Raw genomic sequence first — 10,581 nt, 5'->3', positions numbered from 1 at the left:
GGAGGGGGGCGCGGGCGGGCGTTACCGCTTCGCCGTTGCTGCCTTCTGCCGCGGGTATTGCAGCGAGAGCAAGAGCGGGCGGATAAGGCTGGTGCTTGGCGGCTCCGGCGGGAGGGCGTCCGGAGCCGACGGACGCGAGAGCGCGGCTGCAGGGCTGCCCCGAGATAACAAGGAGTTAATCTCTTCCAATTAGCGGGGTGTGATGGCTCCGCACGGGCGAGCTGGAGCTAAACGTAGCCCGGGATTTCGGGGGGGAGGGCTAAGCGGAGCGCCGGGAGCGCTCGCCCTCGCTCCGGTCGCGCCTCGCAGGACGGTCCGCTGCTCCCGGGCGCTGCTCGCGCCGCGCTGGCGGTGGGATCGCGCCGGGGCGAGCTGCCCCGCTCCGGGACGAGCCTCGGCGACCGTCGCTTCGGCTCTGGCGCGAGGCGGGTTTTTTTTTTCCATTGCACGAGGAGAGGGAAGCTGGTGAGGACGGGGCTCGTCCCCCGCGGCGCGAGTCAGCCCGCAGCCTGCTTCTTCTCCCCTCCCTCAAGGATGTTKGTTCTTTTTCGCTGAAAACCTCGAAGATAAAGATCATAAAGTGGTGGGCTGAGCAGGACGGCAGGGCCGCGAAGCGCCTCCCTCCCGCGCGGGGCTCGGGGCTCGGGGCGGCCGGTCCCCACCGCTGCCCCGCCGCCGTGCCCTGGCGTTTCACACCCTCGTCTTCTGCAAAAGGAAGGGGGGAAGGGGGCCACYGAGAATTAATCAGCTTAGGGTCAGAACAGGAAAAAATACTGCTTAAATTGATAATCCCCCGAGACAGAAATCAGCTCAAAGCTGCAAAATAAATTTGCAGCCTGATGGTTTTTCCTCCCTGCTGCTCTCCAGCAGAGCGGGTGTCAAAGGGCAGTGGGTGGCCAGGAGGGCTCCTGCCTTCGGCAAGGGCAGGACTCGGGCGCCGGCACGGCTCGAAAGGAAAGGAGACCGGAGGGTGCTTCTGCACCCGCGTCTGAAGGGGCCGCTTGCCTGCTAGGAAACACCCTCATCCGTGCGTGAGGCTCTGCGTGGGTGCCCGAGGGCTGCAGAAGAGCCCGGGGGGACGTTGGCAGCGCTGCGGCGTCGACGTGGAGCTCGCCTAACACCTGCCCTGGAACAGCCCTGGGTGCTCAGTGCGGTCTGCCGTGCAGGCGGCTTTCGGTACAGGTTCCCTGGGCTCCGATGGTCAGACCAACTGCTCCTAATGGACCCTGGGGGCCTCCCAATCTGTTGATCTATTAATTATCTGAGACTTGCATTTTATCAGCCTGTTTGCAAATCTCTTTCCAGTAGAATTGACTTGGCTGCAGACACAACGGCACGGTGAAATGCGTAAAGCTGCTTACAGAGAGCTGTTAAGCTTCGCTGCTCTCCCGCGAGGTGGGAAGCAGACAGCGTTGCTCAGCTCCGAAGCGCTGCTGCTTGCAAGGGGCGACGGCGCTCGCGCTCGGTCGGGGCGGGAGGGAGGCACGGCAGCCGCAGCTCAGAACAGGGCTCCAATCCTGGGGCCAGCGCGTCCGGGCTCGGCCTGCACTGCCRTCCTGTCCTCCGTCCGAGCGTGTCCGGGAGCCTGTCCTGCCCCCGGGTCCTCATCGAGCTCTGCTGGAGCGAGCAGCTCCCCAGGGATCCCCGGCTGCTCCGAGGGGCCCGTGCRGCCCCGTGGAGTGGGATCCAGCTGCATCTCCTCCTCTTTTTTGGAATTAGACACCCCAAAGCACACGGGTACCTTGTGCCAGCAGAGAGCACGAGCTGCTTTGTGCCTGCTTGCGTTTGCCGCTGGCATCGTGGCTCCTTCAGTCCTTCCTGTGCAATGCCAGCGGCCTCGGGGCGGGAAAGATCAAGCCCAGAGAATGGCAAAGAGCTGCTTTCCGGGGCCGCGGCGAGCTCTGCGGCTGGCACAAGGAGCGCGAGGGCCCCGGGCGCTGCCGGGGAAGCGGCTCGCGGCAAATCAGCCCATCCCTGGCCTGTTTCAAAGCACGCAAATCCGTTCAGGATACGAGGAGATATCCGAGGAGGTGGATTACACCCGCTGGCCTTGGAAAGGGAAGAGTTTGCTGCAGGATTAGGCAAGATCCTAGGGCATTCTTGGGTTAAGGCTGAATTAGCCTGCTCCTAATAAAGAAGGATTTGGCTGATGGGGGTGAAGCAGGGCTTGTGCTGGCTGGGCGCGCTGGCTGCAGCGGGGCCGCGACCGCTGGCCTTCCAGCAGCCCCTTTCGCCGCGGGCTCCAACGTTTCCCAGCCCCGTTAGCGAAAGCAGGAAGGGGAGAGGTCCCCCCCGCTCTCGTTTGGGGGTGGGAGCGTGCGCTGCAGGCCTGTCGGAGCGGTGACGCAGCCGAAAGCACCGTGCTCCCCTCCGGGGAGCTTCTGGCTTTCCTTTTGGGTGCAAAGGGCTAGCGAAAAGGCACCTTTCCGGCACCGCGACCTGGTGACGGGGAGGCTTTTTGGTGGCCAGACCCAGGCCGGGGGGGGCCGCAGCTCGTGTGCAATGTCTGTGGCCATCATCAGGTTGCGGTTGCTGATTTGGGGGTTTCCTCCCCAGATAAGCTGAGTCTCCAGCTGAGACACTTAACATTGCCTTAAAGAAAGGGCCGGTCCCGCYGGGCCGGCGGCGGCGTGCAGCGCCCGTCCGGGACGCCGTTACTTATTAACGCGCCTGCAGCGCGGGCGGCGTGGGAACGAAACGGTCGCTTCTCTTCCTGCGGGCTGAGGAGTTTCGACGACGTCTGTTYGGGGGGTTTTGGCGTGGTTTTTGTAGCCACCGCCTAGGTTAGTAAATGCAGACGATCTGGTTGGACTGAAACGCCGTGAATTAGGCGGGGGCCCCTCCGTAGCGGGTGTTAGTGGGGTGCCGGTCCCAGGGCGCAGCCGAGGCGGCGGGACGGGGATGCGGACGCGGGGGTTCGGCAGGATGCTCTCCTTGCTGGAGGGCGCGTGGCAGGGCCGAGCGGGGGTGCGTCCCGCAGCCCTTCCCGCGGCCGCTTCCTCCGGGCCGCTCGGGTTTCCCGCGGGCGCGGGACGGGACGGGACGGYGCAGCCTGCGCGAAGGGCCCGTCGGGTCCCGGGTGTCCTCCCTCCTCGGCGCACCCGGCCGCTCGCTTGCCGGGACCCGACCGGCTCGGGTCAGCGCAGAGCCCCCCCCCGGGGAGGGTGCTGCGTGGCTCCCGCTGCACCCACCCGCCAACCCACCCGCCCTCGCGCGTGCACGGCGGTCGCGGGCGCYGCCTCCCTTGGCGGGTCCCCGTGGGCTCCGCGTCCCCCCGCGGCTCGGCCGGGCCGCCGGAGCGGGCGCTTCCCACAAGATGGAGCTGTGCGATGCCGGCGCTGCCCCGCTCGACGGCCTGCTGGAGGTCCATCACCCCGCGCGGACCGGGAGCTGCCCGCCGGCGTGGGTTTTGCGCGGTGCTGGCCGTGGCCACGCCGGCTCGGAGGGGCGCTCAGGAGGAGGAGGAGGACGAGGAGGACGAGGAGGAGGAGGAGGAGGAGGGCAGCACCCAGCCGCCAGGAGCCCTGCGCCCGGCGGGGACCCGCGCGAGCAAGCAGGCTGCACCCAGCGGGCGGGCGCGCGCTGGTGTCCGGCGGGGACAGCGGGCGCCTTTCGGAGCGGATGGGGCTGGCCCAAGCTCGGGAGGATGCAGCGTATTGGCAGGCAAAGGCTGTGACTCAGCGGGCCTGTTTCATCTCTCTCAGATCTTCTGYGTGTTTTTTTCTTTAATCCACTTGCCTCTTTGACTTTATTTTACAACCCGTTGCTGGGTTCACTGAAGAGCGCTGCGGTCGTTGCGCACGTTGGGGCATGCGAACAAACCTGCRTCTCCCAGCTGCGGCTGGCTTCAGAGCCGCTACCAAGTCGCCGGCTGGGAGGCGAAAGGGGCAGCGCAAAACCTGCCGTGGGTCCCGCTCCCCTCCCCACCTCCGTCCTCCCCCGTCTCCGCGTTTCGGGTGGTTTGAAGGGCAGCGGCTGCGCAGGGCTGGCTGCGACACCGTCCCAGCCCGCTGCAAATCCGTGGGGGTGTCGGGGCCTCCGCGGCCCCTCCGCCGAGCTGGACGCGTCGGGTGTCTCCCGCCCCTTCGCCGAGGCGCGGGGCCCGGCCGGGCTTCGCCCGCGCGCCCGACGCCGAGAGGCGCAGGTGTGCCCGGGACCAGCCGCTGCAAACAGGATCTAGCTCTCGAGCTGCATTTTTCTCAATCCCGCCTTTCAGCTACAAAGAGTTTCTGCTGCAAAAGTGGAACTGGGGCATGTCTGAGCAGGGCGAGGGGTCCGAGGGAGGGACACCCGGGAGAGGGAGCAGCAGGGAGGTATTTCTAGCTGACGAGTGCTGAGTGAGCCATAACGCAGGTGCTGCCAGAATCGTTTCCCGGCTGCTGGGTTCCCTTCCTGTTTGGCTTTGCTGCCCACACACTGCGTGCTCGAGCTGTCTGCAGCCACGACGCGCTCATCCTCGGGAGCCAGAAGTCCCATTGCTGTTGCTGAGCTTTGGGCTGTTGCTCTCTAGCACGTGTTTGAGGAGACCGGGGACTTGGATCCYCAGCAAGCACCTCACAACGCACATACGATCGTCATTACTGTTGCAAACTTAATGCCTCCTCCTCTGTTTGCTCTGGACGCCGCATTCCTCCTGGGCTGCTGCTGCATGTGGAGCAGCCTGTGCCCTTGCTCTAGTGCCTGACGTCTCTCCTTGCTCTCCCAGGGAGGTGTGGTGGGCTGGTGGAGAGGAGAAAAACAACAACCCGGGGGCTGGTCTGCAGGAGAAACTTCAGGCACTGGAGACCTTGTGACTCGCTCTGTGTGTGGCCTGACTGGACGTGCTGTTCGCCCTCCTGGTGTGGGAGCGATCCAGGTCTTGGGTAAGCAGATGACGCCTCGCTGGGGAGCATGTGGTTTGTGGGAGGCAACTGGCCCGGAGGAAAAAAAATGCACCTGGGATGTTACCCTCCATGTAGGTTTAGTCCTAGAGGATCTGCAGATGGTGGCGAAGGAGGGAGTTGCTGTGAGCAGGGGTTTGGTTGGGTCACCAAAGCTCTCGTCCTGTCCCGCGGAGGGGAGGGTGATCTTTCATCAGGTGTCTGAGTGCTCTGCTGCACAGCGTGTGGTTGAACTGGGACCCCAGCATGGCGCTGAACCTGCCCGCGCTGCCTTCCTCACCTGGAGGAAGGTGGCAATGAATAGCATACGTAATCCATGCGTTCARGAAATGTTAATGGTGGTTCAGGTGGTGGCGAGGGTGGAAAGACACCCTGCAGCAGTCACCTTGCCTGGTCTGGGCAAGTAACTCCCGCTGTCGGTACTTCCATCGTTGTGGCTGCAGCAGACACGACTGCGCAGACAATTCTGCACCTCTCGCTTGGTCCTGCAGCGCTCCGTCTGCCTCTGCGCCTGCAGAAATGACCCACGCTGGCAGGAACGCGGGGCCGGGGTGGAGCCCATCAGGAAGCGGCTTTGATCTCCAGCGCTAACACGTTTTTCAAATGAGCCGCACAAATGACTGCCCTCCTCCCCCGGCCCCTGCCCTCGCCGCGGAGAGGGAGATAACACATCAGAGCCTGCGCGCCTTGCTGCGATAGCGCTCTTTTATGGAGGCTTGATTGCTACCAACCATGCAGCTCGCTCCGGGGGACTTCAAAAGCAGCGCGCTGCGCTTGCAACGCCCTGTGCAAAGAATCCTGAGCCGGGTGTTAGGCACGCACGTAGGTGTGTGTCCGCCCCGGTGGGTGCGCCTGCGCCCGGTGCTCGTTCACAAWTATTTTTGCGCTGTCACATCTTCATGCTAGCAGCAGGTCGGTTTTGGGGGCTGCTGAGGTGGCGTGAGGTTCGAGCGGGGACCTCSCCGCTCTGCGCGGCGGGCTGGTGGGCGCCTGGCGATCAGGTGGGCTGAAGTGACGGCTCCCTCCCCGCTGCCCGCTCCAGCGGAGCCGGGGGCGCCCGGGGGGGGTGCGGGTTAGTGCCTTGCGAGCCCCCGCGACGCTTGGGAGGGAAGGTTTCCAGCCGCTCTCCACATGTTTGCCAGCAGYGTGGGAGTTAACAGGCAAAGTTGGGGGAAAGAGGAGGAAAAGGGTTTGGACCTCCTCCGCTCCCCCCTGCCGTCCCCCTTGGCTGCTGCGATTTCATTGAGGCTGTGTATTGGCCTCGGGAGGATCGAGCTGGGTAACACCACAACATAAACAGAACATCTGGAAGCTCTTAAAGGGTTTTATTTTTTAACACATTTACAAGAGCCAGGGACACTTGCGCGCAGCGTTCTGCAAACTCGGAGGCGCTGCACTGTTTCTTTCCCCAAAAGCCCAAGAATTGATTGTCAGACCTTTCTCCTGGGAGAGGGGCACGGGGGCTATTTTACACCTCCACGCAGTGTATTTCTGAGGAGTCGGTGTCTTGATCAGGTGGTGCCAAGCTTGCTTGCTTTTTACTTGCAAAGTCCAAAGCAAACAGATGATAAGTGCCGCAGGATAAACAAGTCCTGGGTATAAACCTCTACGCTTCTCTCCATGCCCCCAGTTAATGCTGGAGCAGGGCAGGGATTTGGGCAGAGTTCAAAACCTGTTGAATCTTATGTAGTGAATGATGTGAGAATCCAAGAGCAGAGCAAATGATGAATATCCCCAAACAGGTCAAGATTTTGTCTGAGCCAGATGGGAGCTGGTTGTGCCCAACCTAACAGTGGCTTTTGGAGGCCTCCAGCRCATTGTAGGTCATCGGAGACATGTGCCTATTTGGGGAGCTTTCCTGGATGGAGAGGGTTAAGTGAGCTCCACTTCCACYCCGGTGACAGCATTTGCTGCCAGGCTGTGTTCTCCTTGCTGCTCTCTCTGCAAATGTCTGCAGTGGCTTTGGGAAAGCAGCCCCCTTTCTCCTGGTCCTCCAGGACTTCCAGGACAGAAGCGAGTGCGTGGGGGCCTGGTGCAGGGCAGTCTGCAACGCCTGGCCCCTCAAAAAAGCTGCTCGCAGAAGAGTTCTTCCCTTGGACTCCTTGCCGTTGTGGCATGCATGTGGTAAGAATGTGCTGCAAAGTGGAAAAAAATGGCAAAAAAMCAAACCAAAACAAAAAGAAAGGCTGTGAATGTTCTTAGTCTGCAGAACTCTGCTCTGGATGGGTGTCCAGCAGTATTCATATACAGCTGTGGTCCTTTGCAGCTACCTCGTTTCTCACCTCAGCCCTGGTCATCCTTAAATCGGCCTCTATCTCCTTCAAATGAGTTATTTGCCAGGGCCACTGATGTTTCCTCACCTGGGTGTCATTCCCTGTGCGCAGCCGYCAGCAGCTGGAGGAAGTCCTGGGCAGAGTCACGCTGCTGTTGCTGGTCGTTCTCTGGTAGTTTCCCAGCCTGGGGTCGTGTTATTCCTAACACGGCAATCCTGGAACCGAGGCCAGCAAGCTGCATCCGAGAGCATGGAGCTCGTATCAGGGATAGCGTTCAAGCCACGGTTCCCAAGCTAGAGGCTTGTGAGCCTAGGGGCAACTGAAGGTGGAGGTGAGGCTCAGGATCAGAAATGGGGAAGGAGGTTATGTTGGGAACCGCTTTCTTTACGCTTCATTTTGTTACGATGCAGTTAGTTCCCGGACAATTTTCTCTATAATTAGAGCAGCAGTAGCTCTCTGTGCCTCCTGTGCTAGCACAGCGTTCGCCCTGAACCGCAGCTCTGCACAGCGCTGTTGTGTTTGATCAGTGACTTGCACGTCCCTTGGACTTCCCAGGATAACGTGACCCACATACACGCTAGCAAAATGAGATGATTTCCCTTCCTGTGGGTTTCCGGATACCGTTGACTTTGTTTGTCGTATGGAAACGRCCCTTTGATTCTCTTTCATCAGCCCCCGGCTGTGTTTCTTAGTCACCCTCTTGCTATCGCGTGCCCCGATCTGATCAGCGGGGACCTGCTGGTGAGCCTAGCCCATGCAAGCCCGGCCTTTGGGCTGCTCTCACGTCTCAGCCCTCGAGAGACGTAGCTGAGTAACGCTCTTTTTCCCATGGATGTTGTCAGCACATCCTCCGCTCCCATCGCCTGAATTGCAGCGCCTGTGCGGCGGCTGGCTCAGCATGACACTTTGCAGAACTGTATTCTTGAGGGAGTCACGAGGTCTGCTGGTTTGTCTCCTCTTTGACTCATTGCTTCAAACCTTTAATTTGGTAACGAAGAGGAATCTTGATTTGCTCTGTTACAACCAACCTGGATCTTGCGTTAATGCCGTTTTTTCTTTCGCAGGGTCCATGGAGAAGGCCCTGGGTGTGTGGGTCTGGGCCTGGGGGAGGAGAGCCACGGTGCTGCAGTGCAGACTGTGCCGAAACACCTAGGAGCACCCAAGGATGGAGCTGCAAGACCCAACGCGGACAGAGAAAAGCCAGAAGGAAGCAGCTTACCCTGCTGTCCCCAGAAAGCTAGGGAGCATTCAGGAGCTGTGGTGAACTCCTTCAACCAACTCTTGCCATGGAAAACAGCTTCAGCGCCAGCCACCCACTGTGCATTTGCTGTGATTCACTTTCCCTGCGCTGCGAGGGGGGTTTCCTCCCAGCCCTGACCTCACTCAGCAGACTCCCACGCAGGGCCGAGAGGACTTAATTAGATGCTCTCTGCTGGGCTTTGGAAATGCTCTTCTTGGCTGGGTGATTTTCAAGCCGGATATGTGGGGCTGAATGGCTAAGTGCTTTCAGGTCAAACAGTAGCTTGATTTTCTTCCCTGTAAAGGACCAAGTTTCTCCCCAGTCCAGCTATGGAGTTTTTTGGGTTTCTTTTCTTTTTTTTGGGGGGTTTGTTTGGGTTTTTTTTTTTTTTTTTTTTGCCCCTCTGCTCTTCTTCCTGACTTCTTTCTGGATCTTGAGCTTTTCACGAGGATGGTTTGATCCAGCCTGGAGAATATGGTGTTCACAAAATGCAGATCCCTGCCGTGGGAACTGGAGAAGCCAAAGCCTTTGGAGCCGTGCGATGGGGGGAGTGGAACCACACAAGTCAAGCTGTCAGCGGCTGGCCAGCGATCGAGTGGCCCCAGGGCGTTAAACTGTTTGGGAGCGTCTCGCCTTGGGTCGTGCAGCGCGCGGCTCCTCGCGGGGATGCAGCCGCGCTCGGAAGCCAGCCGAGCCGGGGCTGCAGGAGCGGGCGAAGGAATGCACGAGGCCTAACCGCAGCGAGGGGCATGTCAAGAGGGGGGGAAAATGTCACCCTCAGAAACAATTAAACTTCTTAATAAAATCCGTTGCCTTTCTGAGTGCTCGGTGTTCTTTTCCGCTTGCCTTGGCTCAGCCACGCTTACATCACGGCCCTATCGGAGGGCCGCGGCGCGGCTGAGTTCGGTCGTACGGGAAAGCAGCGCTTTGGCAAACTGCTYTGCCCTGATGAAGCAAGGCCGAGGGTTTGAGGTCTTAGCTTTGGCGCGAAATTCGTCCCGGTCCTTTCCGCGTTTCTGCAGCCCTTAAACGCCCCGCGCGCGGCCTCCGGCGTGCCTCCTGCTCCGCARGCCGCTGCGGCGCAGGTTGCTTCCCCTTAAGCCAGGCTGTTTCGAGTGCCCGAGCTGCATGTTCTCTCCCACCCTGGCGAGCTGATGTGAAGCATGGGAAGGTGCCATGTGGAAATACCGCATAAAAAGGCCATTTATTTAAGGGAGATCTCTCTCTTCGCTTACTTTYTTTTTAGATTTAGACATTTGTTATATATAAAAAAGGGGTCCTTTCATCGGAAAAGCACAGTAGAATCCGAACTGTATATTGGATATAAAGCTGTGGGGTTCAGCCACGGTGACTGTCTGGGTCTTGATGTCAAACTCGGAGGTGTAACTGCGCGGAGACCCGCGTAGCTCTGGCGTTATTTTGGGGCGGGCTGGGTCCCCCGCTGGCTCCTGGGCCAACCTTGCGGAACRACGGTCGGAAGCAGGGAAGAGTCCTGGCTCTTTTTCTTTGAAACCATCGTTCAGCTCCGAAGTACCTCGGAGAGTTTAAGAGCTATTTTCAGCCTTTGGGCAAAACTRAGCGAGAATAACAAAGCCCAGAACGTGTAAAACTTTGCTTGGGTTTTGGTTTGGCAATGCTGACTTTCTGGCATTCGTAGGGAAAGCTAAAAGCTCGCGTGAAACTCGTTTGCATCAGCCAAGTGGCCCAGGAGGCAGGGGCTGGCGGCTGATGGTCTCGGCTGGTGCCGCCGTGGCCTGGGCTGCGCTCGTGGACGCCTCGGAGCGAGTCCTGTGGTCGGCGCGGCGGGCTCGGGGCCGTCGCCCGCCCTTCGCCGTGGAGCGCGAGGCGGCCCCGGTGCGGAGGGTGATTCTCCTTCCTCTTTTCTCGGGGAGGAGGGCAGCACAGCTTGGTGGCTGGAAGCGGACCCCGGAGGCGCTGGCGGAGGGGCAGAGCTGCGGGATGCGGCAGCAAAGCAGCATCGGCGCAGGAGCAAGCCTGGCACTGCCGAGCGCCCGGCTCCCCGGCTCGTCTGCTGGCGTYTTCTGCTCCCGGGTCTGCGGAGGCAGCGGGGAGCCGGGGCCCAGCCTCGGGCTGCAGCGGCGGCAGGCAGGGGCAGTCCTCGGGCACGTTGCAGGATTCCCAGCGCGAGTCAGACCGGGACGGTCGTGATAGCAGCTTGCTGGGGCTT

The 10,581-nt window shown here is 60.7% G+C and overlaps 1 long non-coding RNA gene across 1 annotated transcript in view; it reads left to right on the top strand.

Moving 5' to 3' along the window:
- Window positions 1-9,201, top strand: part of LOC146596131 (uncharacterized) — a 48,701-nt gene extending 39,500 nt beyond the window's left edge. The window contains exon 3 of the long non-coding RNA XR_014895820.1: window positions 8,218-9,201. This is a non-coding gene — a long non-coding RNA (uncharacterized LOC146596131). The remainder of the gene's footprint in view (window positions 1-8,217) is intronic.
- Window positions 9,202-10,581: the final 1,380 nt, after the last annotated feature.

The sequence above is a fragment of the Rhea americana genome, unplaced genomic scaffold (assembly GCF_003343005.1).
Source record: "Rhea americana isolate MKP2758 unplaced genomic scaffold, rheAme1 scaffold_21, whole genome shotgun sequence".
NCBI lineage: Eukaryota > Metazoa > Chordata > Aves > Rheiformes > Rheidae > Rhea > Rhea americana.
The sequence above is the reverse complement of the archived record's forward strand: the minus strand, read 5'-3'. Positions and strand labels throughout refer to the sequence as shown.